Consider the following 21,996-nt stretch of genomic DNA (forward strand, 5'->3'; position numbering starts at 1 on the left):
ATGTTTAATTTCCCTTCCTTGGGATTTCGGGACACTTAAAAACTTAATTATAATTACCAAGTCAAACATCATCTTTAATTATAAAGAACTAAGGAAAGCAAGCGTGAAAACTAAATAAGTTTAATGAGAGAGTAAGCAGTGGAGGAGTGAATAATTTATTCCGAACTTTAAAGGTTTAATTCTACTAGACGGCTTGTGTTAAATGATAATTGTATTAAAATACTTTCGGTAAAGTCTGTCGCAATAAAACTCAAATATAAAGTGAAAATTTAGGGAATGGGACGATTTGGCACCGCAAACTGGCCTCCGCCGATTGGCCTCCGGTAATTGGCCGCCGGTACAATCGGACGCCGGCCCAATTGGGCGCCGACCCAATTCGACGCCGACCCAACTGGCCTCCGGGAGATTGGACGCCGCACAGTTGAATTAAATGCGCAAAGGAATAGACGTACGTTACGATTTGTTGGAGTAAATAAGCAAGTCAGTTTAATATGCTTCTATCTTCTCAGTAGGTGTACCTTATACATTTTGCGCTTGACACATTTTTAATATAGATTGAGAAAAATTATTATGCCTGATGATGTTTATTAAAAGAAAATAATTCTTCCCTCGCTAAAACTTAAAGATGTGCATAATCAATTAATTTATTGTCTATACATGGGTACTTATTTATATTTACAACAAATATTTAAAATAATGTTAGATGTTAGAATGAAAATTACATTATATTTCAGCGTTTTATCGACTTAATATTATAATAAAGCTTAAATATGTATATTATTATGCATAAATGCGTATTTTAAGATAGTATGAAATTACAAACAAAATATTAAGTAAGTTATCTGCTAAGTATAAATGTTTCAGTAGTTTGATTGATAAACTACTTAGGTACTGGGTGCCGGACGAAATCCCGAAGGCCGAAATCCCGAATGCTGAAATCCCGAATGGCCGAAATCCCGAAAAATGAAAAAATACAAACATCAATAATTGCGCAATTTTTGCAAGAGAGACAAAAACCCATTTTTTGTGGAAATATAAAAAATGTAAAATACAAACATCAATAATTGCGCAATCGTGAGCGCAATTTTTGTAAGAGAGACAAATCCCATTTTTTCGGAAAATGGGTTTTTCTGATTGCGCAATTTTTTTCAGGAGAGACCATTTTGTAGAACGAATGGATTTTGTGCATCTTACAAAAATTGCGCAATCCACAATTGCGCAATTATTGATGTTTGTATTTTTTTTATTTTTCGGGATTTCGGCCTTCGGGATTCCGGCCATTCGGGATTTCAGCGTTCGGGATTTCGATATTCGGGATTTCGGCTTTCGGGATTTAGGCTTTCGGGATTTCGGCCTTCGAGATTTCGTCCGGCACCCAGTACCTAAGTAGTTTATCAATCAAACTACTAAAACATTTATGCTTAGCAGATAACTTAATATTTTGTTTGTAATTTCATACTATCTTAAAATACGCATTTATGCATAATAATATACATGTTTAAGCTTTATTATAATATTAAGTCGATAAAACGCTGAAATATATTGTAATTTTCATTCTAACATATAACATTATTTTTAATATTTGTTGTAAATATAAATAAGTACCCATGTATAGACAATAAATTAATTGATTATGCACATCTTTAAGTTTTAGCGAGGGAAGAATTATTTTCTTTTAATAAACATCATCAGGCATAATAATTTTTCTCAATCTATATTAAAAATGTGTCAAGCGCGAAATGTATAAGGTACACCTACTGAGAAGATAGAAGCATATTAAACTGACTTGCTTATTTACTCCAACAAATCGTAACGTACGTCTATTCCTTTGCGCATTTAATTCAACTGTGCGGCGTCCAATCTCCCGGAGGTTAGTTGGGTCGGCGTCGAATTGGGTCGGCGTCCAATTGGGCCGGCGTCCGATTGTACCGGCGGCCAATTACCGGAGGCCAATCGGCGGAGGCCAGTTCGCGGTGCCAAATCGTCCTAGACCCAAAATTTATGAAGAAAAGCTTGGCATTTAGTAATATTAGATATACCTATTATATAATGGAAATATCTTTATAATATTTATACATTTTTTCCATCGCACATGGGTATTGGCGGATGATCTGGCATAGGAAGCTTGCAATTCAGGAGTACCATATCAGTGGATACCAGAAAACCTGGACTGGAATGAGGCTATAAAAAAATGGGCCAAAGTATGTGGATAGATTTTTACCATAGGGCATTATTAGAAAATTGTAAATGGAGTAAGTCTATTCTACCATCACCACGAGAGGTGCCCTGGTTTGTAGAGTCTCCTTTAACGAGGAATGAGCTTATGTTAATACTGAGGCTAAGAACAGGGCACATAATGGGCAAAAGATTTGATGTCCTCATGGTAAGAAGCGAATCGCAACTCTGCGATGAATGTCACGTTTTAGAGGATATTGTACATATAGCGCTACAATACCCTAAATATGAACTTCACAGAGTACAGCTGCGAATTTCGGATATCAATGAGAATATCGACGAATTGAAAGGTGTCCTGGCGGTGGGTAAGACGGAAGAGCTAGGCAAAATTGTAAAGTTATTTAACAGAATAGGAGTGAGGACCTGATTGGCGTTTCCCCTTCTAGAAGAGAAGAGGCGATATGACAGCGAGTCGCAGTCAAAGCCTCGGTAAAATCACAAAAAAAATATATTTATACGTTAGAAGAAAAAAATCTAGAATTCCTTGTACGCTCTCCCTGTATTCACACATTTGTGTGAGCGAAATCGGAAAAAATGCCCTCTTGGACAATTTACTGTTTGGTGCTTGGCACAGTTTTACACTAGATAGACGATATCTATCGCATAAGGCACTCGTATGAATATCGAAACTAAAACGCATTAAAAATACACTTCCGTTTCATTTTAAACTAATACAAAGGTTAGTACCACAGAAAAAAATTGATTGAACATAATCCCAATACGGTACATTTTGACGCAGGTTTTTGAATGTTCAAAAATGTCCTAAAAAAATGAACCACGCATTATTATAGACGTACAATAGTGTATGTTGCAACTTTCAATACACCAATATTAAATAAGTGTCAGTACATAAATCGAGAGCAGTACCACAGAACAGATTAATAAATAGAATTCCAAACCAGTATATTTAGACGCAGGGTTTTGAATGTTTGAATGTCCTACGAAAATGAACCACGCATTATATACGTGCAATAGTGTGTATTGCAACCTTCAATACACCAATATTAAATGAGCATCAGTGCATAAATCGGGAGCGGTTGTCAGTATTCGACGTATGACGTATTCTTGACACGCTCGAAATCGGTTGCCTACTTCTCCACACCCATTAGGTATTTCAGTTTCCATTATGTCTGAGTTCTCTGGTTTATACTTTGTTTCCTAATTATATAACATAATACATATTATATACATATGACGTGATTGCTCGCAGAAACCAACTCGCATGGAATGTATTTGAGCGCCTGAATAGTATTTTCGAAAGTGTTACCATTGTGTGATGCTACCAACGCTCACGTATGCATGTGAAACGTGGATTCTTAATGAAAGATGCATGCTAGGCATAATGCGTAAAGATCACAAAATAAAGCAATGGATAAGGAAACGGATAAGATTACGCAATGTAATAGATGTCGCTAAGCAGATGAAATCGGTATGGGCAAATGTGTGTTTGAATTTTGGTAAAAATCCAGCCAGCGTTAGGATCTTTCCAAACCGCGTTCACTAGCTAATAATTTAATAAACTTTTGGTTGCTCCAAATTGCGGTGGCCGTAATCCTGACTTTCCACCTCCTAAAAACCTCAAATCCCTCTATTATTGTCACAAGACCAGACGATGAGCAGTCGCGGTCATGAGAGACCGTGATGCAAATAACATTTAGTGACTTCAAGGCAGCCGTTACGTGTAGTCAGCTCAAGCATCAAGTCAGCTTGATATAGTGTGATCGTCGTACAAGAGATATTTCTGAATACCACCTGCCAAGCCGTGATACTGGCTCTCATCATTTATATCACCAATCATCACCATTTATCAATCACATTATCATCCATCAAACAGTGTACCGTCAAGTGCCGCGCACTGGGTAACCCAGACAAATAATACCGCACGAGTAACAATGCAACCAGACCACGGAGCCACTATAAATCATCATTAAGGTCAGTGTCTGGCATTTTGTTTAATCCCATCACCCCTTGATTCGGAATCCACATCATCCTTAAAATTACAGTCCACTTGCGAAAAAGCGCCACCAACTGTTTTTTTTATTCAATGAATAAATTCACAAGATTTAAAAATGTTATACTCTAAATGGAGCGATAACGAATAATACGTTAAATAAAGAATGTTACATTATCAAATATTTTGAATTATTCATTAAATAATATTAAAAAAAAATATGTTTCAACTCAAAGATATCGTTTACCGCAAATATTGAAATGGTTCGGTATTATAAAATATTATATATTATATACATTGTCAAACTGCATTTTAAGTATTAATTACGCTCCAACAATAATTGCACAAATGCAAGCTGCACTCTGTGTAGCCTGTCGCTGTCGACATAGTTCAAGCTCCTCTCACTCTCGCTTCCCCGCTTCGACCACGCCCATATCCGGTTCCGGTGCTAAAGGCGGCAGGAAGGAACCCCCGGAAACCTGCGTACAACCGGGCCACGGTGCTTTGCCGTTAGCCAAACACCCCCGGTTGAGTGTGTGAAGTTTGGTGGATACTACGGTTAAAACGTAGGTACAATTGGGCCGCTGACACTGTTCGCTGCCAGTTTGACTCTGCGTAGTTAACTGCAACACAACTTGTCGGAAAATTTCATTCATGTGTCGTGTTTTGTTATAGCTATAGGTTTACTAACTGTAGCATTATAGTAGATACATACGAATTACAAAGAGAGAAAAGACTTTGAAATCAATGTAATTTTCTTCATTCATAAAACTTATTAATACTTTCAAACCGATACTTATTTTTTTTGGTTTGCGTCTGAAATAATAGCTTTTTTCTATATAAAGATTATAAAATACACTCAACCAATGACGGGAATATCGCAATAAGCAACATGCGTGTTTACTAATAGAAAAGTAAATGGATTAATCTCACCTGCTCCTTTAAATTGTTATTTTGTTTATCTTGAAAAATAAGGTTAAATTGGAAAGTTCTATTGTTTTACAATACCTATTGAATCCCAAAAAATGCTAAAATATTGGATTGAGGTTTATATGACTTTTTAAATCTATTTGCATAAATAATTGTTGGTAATTTTCTTATTAGTAAACAAAACTAATGATAATCATTATCTAAACAAGTTAATTAAGTACCTACTTAGTACATATTATACCTTACACCAATATATCAATGCTATACTGAGATATGTCGATAATTGTTACATTTTAAATTAATTATAAGATTATTTATCTTGCCAACCATTATATTTTACTAATTTGACTGGTAGTTATTAATAGAACAATGGCATATTCAACTTATCTTATGAGTTAAATATCAGGAATGAAAATAATGTCCTAGATTAGCTTTGGGGTATCGATATAATTTCTGTATTTTGAGGCTTTAGTATCAAAGTCGGTAACCTAATTTTAATATTTCACCATAATTTCGGACTACTTAAATAAAATATTTAATTTTTTTAATTATATTAGTAAACACGCACCCGGGGAATAATAGTGGCACAAGTGCAAATTTGTCATTTTTGAGTTAAGTATGCAGAAATGTTCCAAGATATCATTTCTATCCGCACAAATAACGGCATAATTCTTAAAAATATAATGGTGGCCTTAAAAGAATTTTTGTCATTATCATAATATTATAAAATTTTACTTTAATTTAAGCAGAAATAGTGGCACAATGATCATTGTGCAATTGTGATTGAGGATAACATTCAACATAAGATGACTCAAATGTGCCAATTTCACGCTTTTATAAATTAACTGATTTAACATACAAAAATAAAATATTCAAACTGCTCTCCTGCAAAAACAAGATTTCGAGTTGTACCACTATTATTCCCCGGGTGCGACAGTTAGAAAGAGCGAATAGCAAAATAAAATTACTAAATAAAATAATTTACGTGCTCCCATATTTATATTACAAGCGTATTTTTTACATAAAAATAGAAAATAACTTTAAAAAAACTGTAAAAAATTATAATAAAGTTTATTATGATAAAGTGAATAACATAACGTTGCCAAAGTATTCAAAATTTGTCTCCAATGAGAAGCGAATTCAAAAACACATTTGAAACATGCCGGAAGTCCCATATCATAAAGTAATAATATATTTCCCCGATTTAAATTAAGCCCCTGCTGTTTTTCAGTTAGAAATCGACACACTGAAAATGTCCGTGCTTTAAATTCTTCCAAAACCTTTTTACCCGCGCGTTTTTCCCGAACAAATATTAAAAAGGTTTCGTTTTCCCAGCAGTCAATGTCCGTTGAATTTTCTTTTGTGCCCATAATGTATGAAAAATATTAGGGGACATAAAAAAACAATGGTTCTTTGAGCCACCACAGACAAATAATAATGTTTATATCATCACATTTAATGGCATTGCTGTGATTAAAACGAGTTTAAAATCATATCATATTACATTTAATAATATAATAATTATGAGAAAAGTATCATTAAACAGTAGAATATAAAGTAAACTAGAACGCTCGTATTCTATTCCATATGAAGTATGGCTAAATTCTATGGTTTGAAATTTTCCAATGAACGTGTATATTGTTCCATTGCAGGACAGCACAGTGGTATGGTGTGTTGGGTCACTTGTGTGGTGTTCGATGTGTAGATTGAGAATGATGATAATGAAGTCTACAATGTAGCAGGGTGAGATTTATTAGCAGCGTATCGGTACAATAGTATATTATACATGATAGTTACGAGCTAAGTACTTGGATTCGAGTGACATCTAGATAAATTATTCTTCGTTATTTATACAATAAAAAGTAACACATTAACATAAAATTCTGGTACATAATCATATTAGACTAATTATAGAATCAGCGTTTTAAATTGAGTAGCGAAATGAAATATTATTTGTTATTACAGTTGTAAGAAAATATGATACTATGAAAAATGAATATTCGGCTAATACACCGTAATGGTATATTGTGCTGTGATATGATGTAATAATACACCGTCTCTAATTTCGCCAACCGACTTGCTGATCTAGCTCAGTTGTTTACTGGAAATGGATTCGCTGGGAATATATTACTGCAGAGTAATTTTAAACCTTTAAACAATAGATATTTGATCGCTATTATCGCTACAGATGCAAATGATTATTACAACATTTTAATTAGTCTACGTTTTTATGTTACTATTTAAATCGTTTTCTTTTAATACGGATTTTTCCTTTCGGCATGTTTGGGCACTATGCACACACACCACTGGCAAACGTACATCATTTTATTGAACGCAGATGACTCAAACGATTCGTCGGAAAATTTAAAAAGAGGCCTCGACACAGTTAAAATTAGATATATAAATAAAACAAATATCTTTTTTAAAAATTGCGTATTTCTAAGTATTGTACACATAAAAATAAACCACCAAAATCTTCATTGTCATCTTTAATATTTAATTATTTTGATGTACATAATGTGTTTATAGAAAATAATTGATGTTTTTACTGGAATCGTTGGTAGTTGAAATATAAATTCTGTAAGTGGTTTGGCCATTCACGCTACTAAACCCACGATATAGGATTACAGTTATTTTGTGTTATGTGTATATTTGTAGGTACAAAATTAACATACTAATTAATAATCGCAAAATAATATTATTTTTAATTAACAAAACTTTGTACATTAAAAAAAGTGAAGCTCGGGTTTCACAACAGCTGATTTAAATAGAAAAGTAAAAATATACATAAAACAATGTGAATTACAATTCAAATTTCATCAGTTACCTACCCTCAATCGATAGTACTTACTCGTCAATAATTCATCAGTCACAGTAAAAGTAAATATTATTTACATGTTTTTCTAAAATAACGTTTAACACCTAAATATAAATAAATAATTCACCGCACTATCCCTCAAAACTGTTGGTTAAGTTAATTTGAAAAAAAAAGATTATGTACCTACAGTATTATTATTAATTTATCATTGGCTCAGATGATAATGTAAAGTGAGTGATGTAAAAAAAATCACCGTCATCAGCCTGTTTTAATCCACTGCTGGGTGTAAGCTTCCTCAAGCTGTCTCCACTATTCTTGGTTTAAGTCATTTTTTTAATGTGAAAATTCTTTGTTTTGACTTTTTATCATAACTTTATTTACCTGTTCTTTGTAGCATGTTTTATAAAAATAATTTTATTTGTAATGTACCTACCTACTCAATATACTTTTTTTTAATTAAAAAAAAATATTTTTTAATCTTTGACACAATAATATGACGTTGAAGTTAATGGTCCTACCAAACCACAACCGTCCCGCACCACACCCGGTCTACGAAACAGATGTTAAACGTATTTTTTTGTATGACTGGGAATGCCTCTGGAGCAGTAACCTAAGAGCGGAATGCAGAAACATTTGTCATAACTAAAATTTCCTTAGCAGAAAACACTATGCAGAAACATTGTCCTTAGTTAAGATCATTTCTATTGAAAATAATACCATATTTAAAAATTCTCTTTCCTATAGTTTAGGTAAATTATTTTATAATTGTTAAACGATGACAAACATATGACAACTGCATTTTATAAATGCAATAACTATAAATACATATTAATATTTAATTATATTACTCTTATGTTTCCGTTATAAGTCATTATACGTGATTCCACAGGCACCGCAAGAATTTTTTTAACATGGTAACATTAGCGTCAAGTGTCATTCTTCACCTGGCATTTTGTATTTCTGCGGGCTGGCGTATAAAAGTAAAATAATATTCTGCAAGTACATGCCAAACGAATTAACACTATCAATATCCATATTGAGATACATAGTTAAATGAATTTGAGAGTATGGACTGTTTTTCTGATCTGTCAGTGGTAAATGGTAATACAGAAGGGGGCGTGTTCATAACAAAAGTAGTCTATGGTTAAGGATTCCTTAACTCTATACTCAGGATTGTCTATAGTTAAGTCATGCTTTTCGGCGACTTATCCTTAGGATCGAAATCTTAGATTGTGCATTCCGCTCCAAGACTGAGGTCACCATGTACTCAATGTGTGTTGACTGAATTTATAGGACTTTAAGTTTCGCAAATTTTATAAATGCAACAAAAATGGCCTTTGTGGCGACCAAGTCAGACGGTTTGATGGGCCTAACAGTTGGTACAATCAATTAGAAGAGCTATTCTCTTTCCGTAAATATTTTAGGACATTCCCAGAGGATGTGGTTTGCATCCTGTATTTCTCGGCTACATGAATAATATGCTGAAGGGAATGGGACAACTGGACGCTAGGAGCTTTAAGCTAGATAGCAGAATTTCAATCAGTTTCTATCTACTTTTTAGTAGTTTTAATTCATTTTACTCTTAACATAATATTTTTTTTATTACCATGCTTAAGGCTTTATATCTTGTCTCACCAACTATTAAATCATAATATAATAATTTAAATATAAATAATAATATTGAATATATTTTTTCAAAGTACATATAAGTACGTAACATCTATTTAATTTCAAATTGCATGGCGTCCAGTTGTCCCGGCGCCAAATCGTCCTAGAACCTATGCTGAACAGGTAACAATACCAACTTCATACAAGTTACCAGCGAAGCCACCATGTCCAGTCATTACCTTGTCCATCATTTCCAGGTTAATGACGATTTTGTGTAATAATATAGTAAAAAAATATGGCCAGTAATAAAAGTCTATTGTTAGGCCCACATTTTATTGCCGTGAAAAAACGCCGATATTAAAAAGTTTAAGGACAGTGTTTATGCCGCGGTCCGGGAAAGGCAACCTTCGTCAATCCAGATAGACGGGGACTTACAAACACACTCATGACGCGCATTGTGCGTCAGTGTTTTGTGGGAATACAAATGTCCGAACGAGATTCTATCATTCCGGGATATTTCAAGAATGCGATAGTAGTGGGCATCACGTTGGGCGGATACTGCCGGAAAAAGTGGGCCGGAGTACACGTGTTGGAATAGGTAAGTATGCTATGTAAATAATTTTCGATTCTGTTGTTTATTGAGATTTATCTCGAGAAATAAAAAGGTCATGTTTGTTTAAAAGAAAGTGAATTGAAAGCGGTTTTGTCAGACACAAAAAAATACGGAATACAAAAATTCATGCAATCACGATACAGTTTCTACAAGGGTTTATACCAGTGATTCCTAACTGCGGCACATAAAAATAATTAATAGTTAAAATTATAGTAAATTGAGAGGAAAAAAAGGTTTATCGTGGCATAATTTTTAAGTATTTTATAAGTTTACAGTGAAAATCCATAAATAATATCACCGCCTACTACGCACTGTTCCCTGTGTTTCTAACAAAGCGTTTAATGGAATGGAAAATCTTTGGTTGAAAATTAATGTTATTTAAAAAACAGGTAAATCTGTAATAATATTGCATTATTGAAAACTGACTAGGTAAAAATCTTGATATAAAGTTTTAAATTGATTAAGGCTATACCTCAGTTGAGGCATGGTCTTAAAAGATCATGGCTAAGCGATGCGCGGATTGTGCAAATGACGCGTGACGAACGAAATATAATTTGTCATATAAATCCAACATGCGTCCATTTAATGTTTGTTTATTGTTCTAATAGTAACAATTAATAATAATATATTAATTGACAAGTTTTCTTTTTCAAGTAAATGGGTAACGTTTTTTAGTCATCTTTACACAATTTAAAAATTAATACCCCCGTGGCCAACATGAAACAAATTAACGTGTTCCGACTTTTGCTCTCCGATTGCTAGCGAGTCCAAAATTTCGTCGCACCTATAGTTGAAAATTATTTGCCGTTTCACTGAAGTATGCTCTTAACAAAATAGTTTGGAAAAATGTTGTAATAAGAGCACAGGACTACTTCAAATTTGAAATTTGAAGTTTGTGAAAAAGTCGTTGATAGTTTACGCATTTACGCATATACAGAGTTTAAGTGAAGTTACAATTTTTTATTTGACTCTTACTTACGGACAGGTTTATTGCAGATTCATTTACTGAATAAACCGGAGGGTAGTGGCAAAACCTTTTATATTTTACGAATAATTTTAAACATGGTAGTTATACATCTTAATAAAGTTAATGACATTTTATTTCGTTATTAATAAATGTCAACTAAAAGAAAATATTCATAAAGTCCTAAATGTGCATGACAGTTTTTTGTGATTATTGCAAAAAAAATTACAAGATAAAAAGAACTTTTTATATACAACGTTTTTAAATTTTCTGTTGAATCATATAAACTTGACTTGACTAGCTTCAACGATCAAAAAAATGTGTACTTGATAGAAATAATACTGAAATGTCATCTTGACATGTCATATTGATTTCCATAGTAACGCACGTATATATTAATAATTTTATCGCCAGAACCCCAGACCCTTAGCAACCAATGGTTTTGAAATAACTTTTCATACAAAACAGAATTAACTGAAAATGAATTCAATTCTACTTAAAGATGGCTAAAAGTATTAAAAAAATGCATTGGCATCGTGTTCTGATATATTCTTAAAGTTTCACATGTCTAGCTAGTCGGGAAGTTAGTTAAAAAATAAGAATACGAGCCAAGAAAAACGTTGTAATTACGAGTTATACAGATTACTACTTTTGAAACTAACGATATGAAATAATATATTATATATTATGCTGTAATTTTTTAATGGAATGAATAATTCACTTAAACTTTTATTTTTTAACGGCATAGAAAAAGAGCAAAGCAGTTTCATGCGCTAAAGCTTGGTAACCTCTGGCTTAAAGTATAAAAACACTCACCCTACTCGATCTAACTTTGAACTAATACGTGTGTGTTTCTGAGCTTTTTTAAAATTATGTATTTTTATTATTAATAATCTAACATTTTTTATATTTAATATTATGTAGTTAAACTCAGTATCGAACAAAAAAATATTAATTTACTCAGTAACTGAAACGTTAACAAGTTCTGAAGTCTTTTGGGCACACTGTGTGAATTATTTAATCCAAACGTCAGGCAAGTGTAAACAGTGTTACATATTTATCACAAGCTCGCAATCTTTTACACTCACTTTGACGTATCACGTATACACGGCTACAAATTTATGTACCGAAAGTAAGAGGCGGACATTTTTCAATGATGCCCCGTATCTTTTGAAAAATCGACGAACGGGCGGGTATTATTTATACAGAACACCCAATTTTCCGGTACTCAGCCTTCGAATATTTGACATACCGTTCGACTATTTGCTACTTTTGGATTCGGGAAGTAAACCGATTTGATATCTGATGGTGTTTTTCTCGTTATTTGTGCGTCGAATTATGCACTAAATGAGAAAATGTTTCATGAGAAATAGTGGTCATAGTAACTTAATCATGTTTTCTCCGAGCAATTAAAATGCAGCAAGTTAGTCATTCTATCGTAGTAGATTTTTGGGTTTTCACCGTGTGTCATTCTTCCTTCTTTACTCGACGTCTCGGGCTCGTTGCAGAGGCCATTATCAAGAGATGATATGTTGATAATTTTAACACGTAAAAATGACTCATTATTATTACGACCAGCTAATCTTCTAACTAAATATTTTTAACTTGCTTAATTGATTTTTTTTTTTTTGCATCAAGCTTAAAGGGATGCTAGTTGCAAAAGCTGTTTGTAAATTTGTATTATCCTTTTTTTAATTATTCTTAAGTTTTTTTAAGTATACATTTTTCATCTCGTGCTCATTGCTCGCAGAACTAAACTGGCAAGGAGTACATTTGGGTATCTGAATAGTATCTTCAAAAATGACCTCTCATTGGGTCTTAAGGGTATAATGTTCAACCAATGTGTGCTACCAACTCTCACGTTTGAATGTAAAACATGAACTCTTAATGTAAGAGAAATCGAAGTAGCGCAACGTAGCATGGAAAGGTGCATGTTGGACATAAAGCGTAAAGTTCACACAATAAATCAATGGATAAGAAAGCAGATAAGAGTACGCGATGTTACATAGGTCGCTAAGTAGATAAAATCAGCTAGAGATGTCGCTCGGTGAGTGGAAATTTTTGTGATAAATGCCGACATACAGTAATACACTAAACGCCCTAAACCCTGCTTGGTAGATGAACTCATAAAGTTTGGTGGATGTATGTAGTAGCAAATAACTAGGGACCGAGAAGAGTGGATGGAGCTAGAGGAGGCCTTGATACAGCAGTGATCGACCTCAGGTGATGATGATATTTTTCATATAAATATTTTATACATTATTGTTACAGCTAAAAGGAAAGGGTCCTACTGACTTGTCTCGAAACACATTAGCCATTGGCGACAGATTTGCCACCATTCAAACATACGAGCAGGTATGACAAAGTATTATCAGAATGGTCGAGTTAGAAAAGTAAAATGTGTTTTACAACAATCATTTCTAAATCTAGTTAAATAATAATATGTAGAATACAATATATAACGAAATCTTTGTTATAATGCCACGAGATGTCGGTTTTAGCCTAATTCTCGGAGGAAGTCATTTGAGTGAATGTTATTATAAATATCCACCAGTATAAGTTGTCGTAGAAGAAGGCGCCACATGCTAAAATTTGACAAATCATTTAACACTTTTTATAATTTACAAAAATAAAATAATCTATTTGTAGTCCTAATGTGTTTGGTGATTTCTAATATATTTTTTATAATATTGAGGTTACCAATATTGAAACTAACAACCTCAAGTGTTTGACCTAAACATGCTGTATTTGATTCTTATACATTTCATACTATGACCAGACACAGTAAAACAAAAATCTCAAAAAAATCACGCGATTCGGTGACACTAACGCCCACAGTTTCCGCGACCACGCCGAGTTAGGTTAGGTTAGGTTAGGTTGACCGCTACCTGTCAAAATAGATAAAGGTAGAAAACGAATTAGAGGATATCAATATTATGTCAAAAGGTCTCTCCAAAGATTTTCGAGAATTCATCTCTAAAGCTATATCTCAAAAGCATCAACTCTCCTAAGTATCCCCTGGTTTAATGACCATACCTTCATGACAAGGAACAATGTTAGAATACAGGTAACAGTAACCAATACACAATTTTAGGCCTAAGTTAAGGTCTTAATTGCTAAGGAAGTGTCTTATTTTTAGAAAACCTCTCCTTGCTATCTTAATTCGGTACTGTTCGGTTAAAGCGGATACAGCGGAAAACGCATTTTGAAAACAGCCGATAAACTGGATTATTTGTTAGGTTAACCTAACCAAACCTAACCTAACTCAACCTAACCTAACCTAAACGAACCCAAACTAACAAATAATCCAGTTTATCGGCTATTTTCAAAATGCGTTTTCCGCTGTATCCGCTTTAACCGAACAGTACCCTTAATTCTTGTTTTTGCTATTTTTTTGAAACTGGACCAATTTTATAATTAAATAATAATAATAACACAGAATAGATTACACATAATTACATAATAAATATAATATACAGATATATGATCATAAATAGTCAGGTTTCGAATTTGGAATTAAGCTCATCACACAATAATTATTATAAAAAGCATAAAGTGTCCTAAAGTTTATTAAAATTAATAAAATAATTACAAGACCAAAAGAACTTTTTATATACAACTTTTTTAAATTTTCTGTTGAATCATATAAACTTGACTTGACTAGCTTAAACGATAAAAAAATGTAAGTACTTGATAGAAATACTAAATAATGAAATAATGTTATTCCATATTGATTTCCATAGTAACGCACGCATACATTATTAATAATTTAGTTGCTAGGACCCCCTAGAAAACAATAAACACAATCAACTAAAAATGAATTCAATTCTACTTAAATATGGCTAAAAGTATTTTAAAATGCATTGGCATCGTGTTCTGATATATTATAAAAGTTTCAAATGTCTAGCTAGCCGGGAATTTAGTTAAAAATCGATTGCAAGATTGGTACCAGACAAATAAGAATACGACCTAAAAAAAACGTTGTAAAAATCATGTTTACAGTTAATTATAAAATATGAAATATTGTAGCTGTATAATATAAACGACTTTATAATCAATCTCCCATTTAATTATATTCACCCAAACACTAATATGATTATTGATAATTAATGAACATACATAAAAAAAAAACAAAAAAATACTTGCAGAATTAGAATCAAAAAAAAAATGTCAAAAATGTATAAATAGAGATTGTCAATTAAGAAACTAATAGCTTTACTAATATTATCAACAATAAAACAATCATCGGTTTAAAAGTCCTCTGGTATCTACATCATAATAGCAACAGTATACTATTACTATAGGTGTATAAATAAATTAAAAAAAAAGTGCACGTTGGGTGGACGGTTGAATTTTAATGTACGTAAAAATATCCTAGCAGCACATCAATGTACTACGGTACTCCTGTTGGAAAGCTCTACCCAGTGGTAAGATATATGAAATATTTTTCCGCTACATCATGACGAGCAAAACCCACAATTTCAATAGTTTCCCAGTTACACAATCACCATTGTAACATCCTAGTTTGAGGGTTAAGCGATGTAAACCGCCACGGAGAAAATCCACCCATACATATTATTCCATCACAATCGTAGCCTGAAGTCGAAGGCTTAGCACGCTCAATCAATCGCCCAGGGTGCTGACAGCAGATGCTAGCCGTTTATTTCCACCCCGGGGCGCAGACGTTTAGGGGTGGATGGATCTCTGTTACTGAGCACCCACCGTGTTACAATGAACGGTGTGCCGGAAGTGATTGACTCATAATGGGGTGATATTCACAATTAATCGTTGCGATGAGTATTGAACCAACCCCCCCCCCCACGTAGGGTATTAATTAAAATAAATTCAAATTAATACTGGACGAATCTTAGTTGCGTAATGCCAAAATACATTTTTAACAAACAGAAAATTAACAATATACATATTAATTATACTTCAAATATGGGAATCATTTCATGTTTTTCAAAGTCATGAGAAATAATACATACCTATTTCAATTATTAACCATTGTTATATTTTAGGTGTCAAACATAAGGCTAGTATAATATATATACATATATAAATGAAGGAGTCCCCAAAATATGGGTCTATATTATTATAATACCTACATCATGTCAAAAAGTGATTTTATTGACTAAAACGGGTTTATATATAGCATTGCTCACGATATTGGAAAGTTTTATTATTTTAACTGCCACACTTTTTGAGAAATTAGCAACACTAAAATGCTTACCGTAGAAAAAGGGTCTAAATGATTATTTTACTATCCAAAAAAAAAATGTCAAGGCTAAAGAGTGTTTTCATGAACATAATTATTATCACAGATACACTCCAAAAGTTAGCATGATTGAATAAAACGTTTTTTTCCTCACCTGAACAATTTCGTTTTTGCATATAGACCCCTTTTCCGGAGACGCCCTCAGATATTAAATTTAAATTTTTATTCACTAATATGTGTTGCGTTATGTGTTTCTGAGTAGTCATACGTTCTTTTTGTAAGTAGTTAAAACCCTAGTTGCTTTCATTAAAATGTAATTTAAAATTTTTACTCTCTGATACTCTCAATTATCACCACATAATATAATGAGGGAAGGTTGCTGATAAAATATATGCTCAAGGCGTTGTATTTCGAAAAGGTTTACGGGATTACTCTGAAGTCTTAAGAATATAAATGTCCTTTTTTTGAACAGCTGACTGATATTTTTTTAAATTATTAATAACCATATCCTAGCTTATTTGTACAAGGTGGTTGTAAGTAATTTTGAACAGTCGCAAACACACAGGCTTTGAGAAAATTATATAAATATATTGTGTCCTCACCGGGATTGAACCCAGAGTTCCCGGATGGAAGGCCAGCGTCTTACGCTCTGTACCACGAGAGCAGCCTTACTGACTGACAATAATTTAAAACTATACCCAGGACTAACCAGCCTCGTATTTCACATAGTCTAAAGCGTCAATTACATTGAGCTTTTTTACGAGTTGATTATTGGCAAATTTATAATCTGCCTGTAAATTCGCCCAGTGTAATCATCGAATAAGCTAATAAGCAGGTTGTAAACACTCCACCGAGAAAAGTTGAAAGCCGGTCAACTTTTCACACTACACGCCGGCGTGTGGGCTTACTGCGTCTGCGCAGTAGAGCGATGGTGGTGGAAAAACGAACTACTCATTTTGAAATTTACTTTTTTGACGTTTAATGGAAACATTGTTATGGAGCGTAGCGACCTCCCGGTAAAAAAACGAACTACGTTCCGTCAAAATCGCTCGCTGGCTTGTGGCTTATCAGAGAATGGAAAGTTTTGTGTGTAATCATGAAATCGCAGTAGCTGAACCGCCCGCTTTTAAATTCGCCAATAAACAGCTCGTAAAAAAACTCAATGTAATTGACGCTTTAGTGAAAGGTAGATATTAGTTTTTGGGTCTGGGAATGGTTAGAAGCAACTACTTAAGAATTCGGTTATCAGAGTTTCGAGTATAATACTTACCTATTGAATGATTCTTTAATGCCTTGTAGCAAAAAATAAAGTGTAAAATCAAAAATAAAGAAGAAAAGTTGTCGAAATGCTATTTAGCTAGCCGCATTTGTGGCAATTAAGGTTGAGTAAACATCTGACTGGCATTTATATATTGGCATTACGCTCATTGTGCACGATATTGAAATGCGGTTGCCTAAATACTACTTAAGCTCAGCCACTAAACTTTAACATTTAGTATTGAGGTATACATTCTAAACCACATAACTGAGCGTTTCTTCATTAGTTTTAAATTTTTGAGACGCTCAGTATATCCACGAACACGGTCTGTGTGTTAGTTTGTATATTTGAGCTTTCTAGTTAGTAACGTGAAAGCCTTTTTTTCAAAGAATGGATTGATTGATACCCGCCTCAGCAAATGACTAGCTGTTTTTTTAAAGCTCCGTGTGTGAGAAATAGCCATGCGTGAAAGTGTTTCTCACTTCACTGAATAAAGTTTTAAGCAAACCCGTTGGACAGCAACTAGAATTGGTCTTATATGAGCTTTTTGTCTTACAACGTTTTATGAAAATTCCACAAACTTTTTAGCGTAGTTAAATTTGTTACCATAGAACAAAAAATCTTATGTATGTAGTCACATTGAAAGACCAAGCATATATATAATTATTTATTGCTTTTTTATTACGTTGGTCTACAACAGGCATTGACACTCAATAATATAGTATAACAACTTAACTTAACGCAGATTGCGATTTCTTCCCCTGCGCATGGATTAAATAGGATAAATTTAATTATTTTTACCATAACTATTTTCGATTGCTATTTTATGTAGCTTAATATATCATATTTTTCTTTTACTCGGCGTCGTTCTACCTACGTAATATTTTCTGTCAAAACTATTAAACTTCACCCTTAATTTTCCAATTCCATTTTACAAGTGATAATATAAATTAATATAATATTAATTTCTACAGCATGTGTTCAATAGTTTATGCAGTCTTTCTAATGCAAATTCTTTGATTCTGGTACTAGTAAAATATATTTCATTTTTAAATTGTGGTAATAATTAATAATAATAATCGTATTCGGAAATTTGTACGTAAACAGTTTACCGCAGGACACTGTCTTATTCGTGCACCGCAGTACGTAAAAAATGAGTTAGTGTAACATTTAATCAAATAACGAGTTCCTCGTTGAACATTTCACCGTAGAATACAAATGTACGTATGCTACAACATGTGGAGATGTCTTTACTAGGTTAGGTTAGGGTTAATCTAATTAAAACAGTACTATTTGCAAACTATCGCCGCATTTTGTAAGATACGTACAGATGTATTCCACGGTGAAATATTAAACGAAGAACTTGTCATTTGATAAAATGTTATACGAACTCATGTTTCACGTACTGCGGCGCACGAATAAGTGTCCCACGATGAACTGCATACGTACAACTTACATGTAACCAATAATAATACGATATACTTATAACAAACTAAAGGTTTCAATAATTATCTCAGACATAGTATGTCTATGTTAATAATATATAGAATTTACTGAATGAGTTAAATTAAAAGAACATTAAAAGCTTATGGTTTTTGACAGATTCGAGCAATTACAATATGGCAAACCAGTACTGTTAGTTAGCTCATATATAAATCGATACCATAGTTCAATAGGGGAACAATTCAAAAAACCTTGTTCCAAGATAATGTCGTTTGAATTTTTTGCAGAAATTCTCATTTTAATTTTAAAGCCTTGATTTCGATGAAAGTGTGTATTTTTTATATTTAATTTAGTGGAATTTACCAATGCATAATGAAATTGTACAGTTTAATAAGGAATTAACCAATAAATTTGATTATATAACGGAATTACTGATTAATGTCAGAAAAGGTTATTCGATTTTATGACACATTGAAGAAATTGTTGACTATTTTATTTGCTGCATTAAAAAGAAAATACCTTTATACATCGAATGGCATTCTTAACTCAAAACCTTTAAATTATGAGTTGTTCCCTATTGCACTAAGGTATCGAAATATAAACAGGTAAAAATTATGGTTAAAGGGCTTCTTCAACATTTTTGGTATTAAATTTAACGTAGTAACAATGATTAAATTTCATATGCGGTGAATTCTATTCGTTCTTTAAATAGATACATAATAATATAATACTAAAGCATTTTATTTTTTTCCAAAACATGGTTGAGACATACAAAATTTACAACAAAATTAAATAAAATTAATAAACAAAAGCTTTTCATACTGATAAAATGAAATGGAACATTTAATAATGTATTAAATTTCCGTAGACTCCTTTATGAAAATGTTTATTGTTGATAAGAATATAGGTATTCTTTTGTGTTTCTCTCTGATTATTTTTTGATAATATACGTTATTTTTTCATAAAATGTTATACTACTTAGACGGAATTATTAATTGAAATACAATTTGATTATACTGATCAGTGTATTATAAAATAATTCGTCTCTGTTCTGGCAGAACACACTAACTAGAGAATACTAGTTTTGAGTAATTTGACTTTGAAGTTGTTAAAATGTTTGAAATGGTCTATCATGTGAGTTTATTAAGTAATCGTAAAAAAGATGACTTTAAAATAAAGACTGTTTATTTATTAAGAAGGTTTCCAGACGGTAATGTTTGAAATAAGGAACATTTTGGTTTAACTAACTCAATATGTCATTTTTTCGAATTAGTGTCTTCTTCCAGAACAGTGACGATATACGAACTTTAAACTACAATAATTTTACATGTAAACATATCTAACAGAAAGTCAAACGAATATAGCTACGAATGGTGTCAATTAATACTTACGTAAAAGAATCTCAAAAATCGATATAATATTTTTAATAACCATTCCTATATTAAATTTAATAACACAATGAATCCGTACTGAAATACCCACTTGTTTATTATTTACAATGTAGAGTAGCTTTTCCTTAACCTATCTCATATGAGTTTAAAGTTTGCCGACCCTGATCTGCATACTCTACAAGAACCCAATTTCAAATAACATAATACAGAAGACCAACCGAATATATTCTTTTGTCTAGTCTCGTTTCTAACGTTTTGTATATTATTTATCTCTACCTGTATCGAGTTGACGTTACGAATATACACCGCAAAAGAATAAGGGAGCTGTGCAACGGAGCGATCGATTCATGAATATGCAATTTTAGGTTAGGGTAGTGTTACTGAGGTATGGGCAGTGGTATTTAAACTATCCAAAGTAGAGTAAATTATCTATATATTGATTGCGCTAATACTGTTGCAAAACGCCCACCAAATATGTCCATCATAATATACCTTCCCAATCATGTATGTCTCCCTGGCACCTAACCAATTGTTCAGTTATAATTTGACTGCTAATACGTCAACACCAATGTTATTTAGCTATAAACAAATAAACAGCAACACGTACAGGGTGACTCGTTGCGAGAGTGATAAACATAAAAATAGTCAAACCAAGTTTTAATGGAGAAAAAAGTGTACATGCGTTTAAAAATTAATAAATGTAAAAAATCTAAACACCACTGCACATTTATGTACTGAAATATGACTATATTCTAAAACATTCGAGTGAGAGGTTTAAAAGAATACTATTTTATGTAATACAAATACTTTATGCAGTCATCAAATGTTTAAAATAAATATAACGGATAATAAGGCTTCAAAATTATATAAATAGATTATCTACAACGTTTAAGCTATGTCCAGGATCATGCTTTAAAAATTGAAAAAAATAGCTCCATTTTGACCCACGCTGAGCACGTCCGCCCTTAATGAAATGCTACAAATTTAAGAAAACACTGTTATTAGAATTGGCAATAATCATTTTTTATTACCAGCTAAAACATAAATAAAATAAAAAAATAGATAGATATATGGAATTTACAGACAATGGAGACTCGTGATCAATGTTTGCAAAGACAAAGAAACTATACAAAAAAAAGGTATACAAGTGGGTACTCATTTGTTCGAAGATATTCACTGATTCTATCATATGTAATAAATAGTTTAAATGAAAACTGAATTTAAGATTGGCCACCGGCCGACGGCAACCGTCAATGTCAACTGTTTTAAAGCGATCCGTCCATGTGTGCTGCCAGGGTTAAAGTGACTGACTTAGAAGTATATCCCTTAGTGCCGCAAAGGTAATAGTGACAGAATCCAAGGAATATAGAGTCGTTGCAAAACCGCAGCGTTGCAAATGTGTGTAAGAGAAAATCAATGTTGCGTTCCTTTCTACTTCATCCCATTACTTATTTATGAAAAGGTATATTTTGCAACGTTTCAAAGTGTACGAGTGAGTGTCACGACATTATAAGCTGATGCGTAAGCCAGTCGACCATCGTGGGCTTATAACTGCGTTATCTGTAAT

The sequence above is a fragment of the Rhyacophila brunnea genome, unplaced genomic scaffold, assembly GCF_057557595.1.
Source record: "Rhyacophila brunnea isolate RB1 unplaced genomic scaffold, BYU_Rbru_1.0 scaffold_20, whole genome shotgun sequence".
Lineage (NCBI taxonomy): Eukaryota > Metazoa > Arthropoda > Insecta > Trichoptera > Rhyacophilidae > Rhyacophila > Rhyacophila brunnea.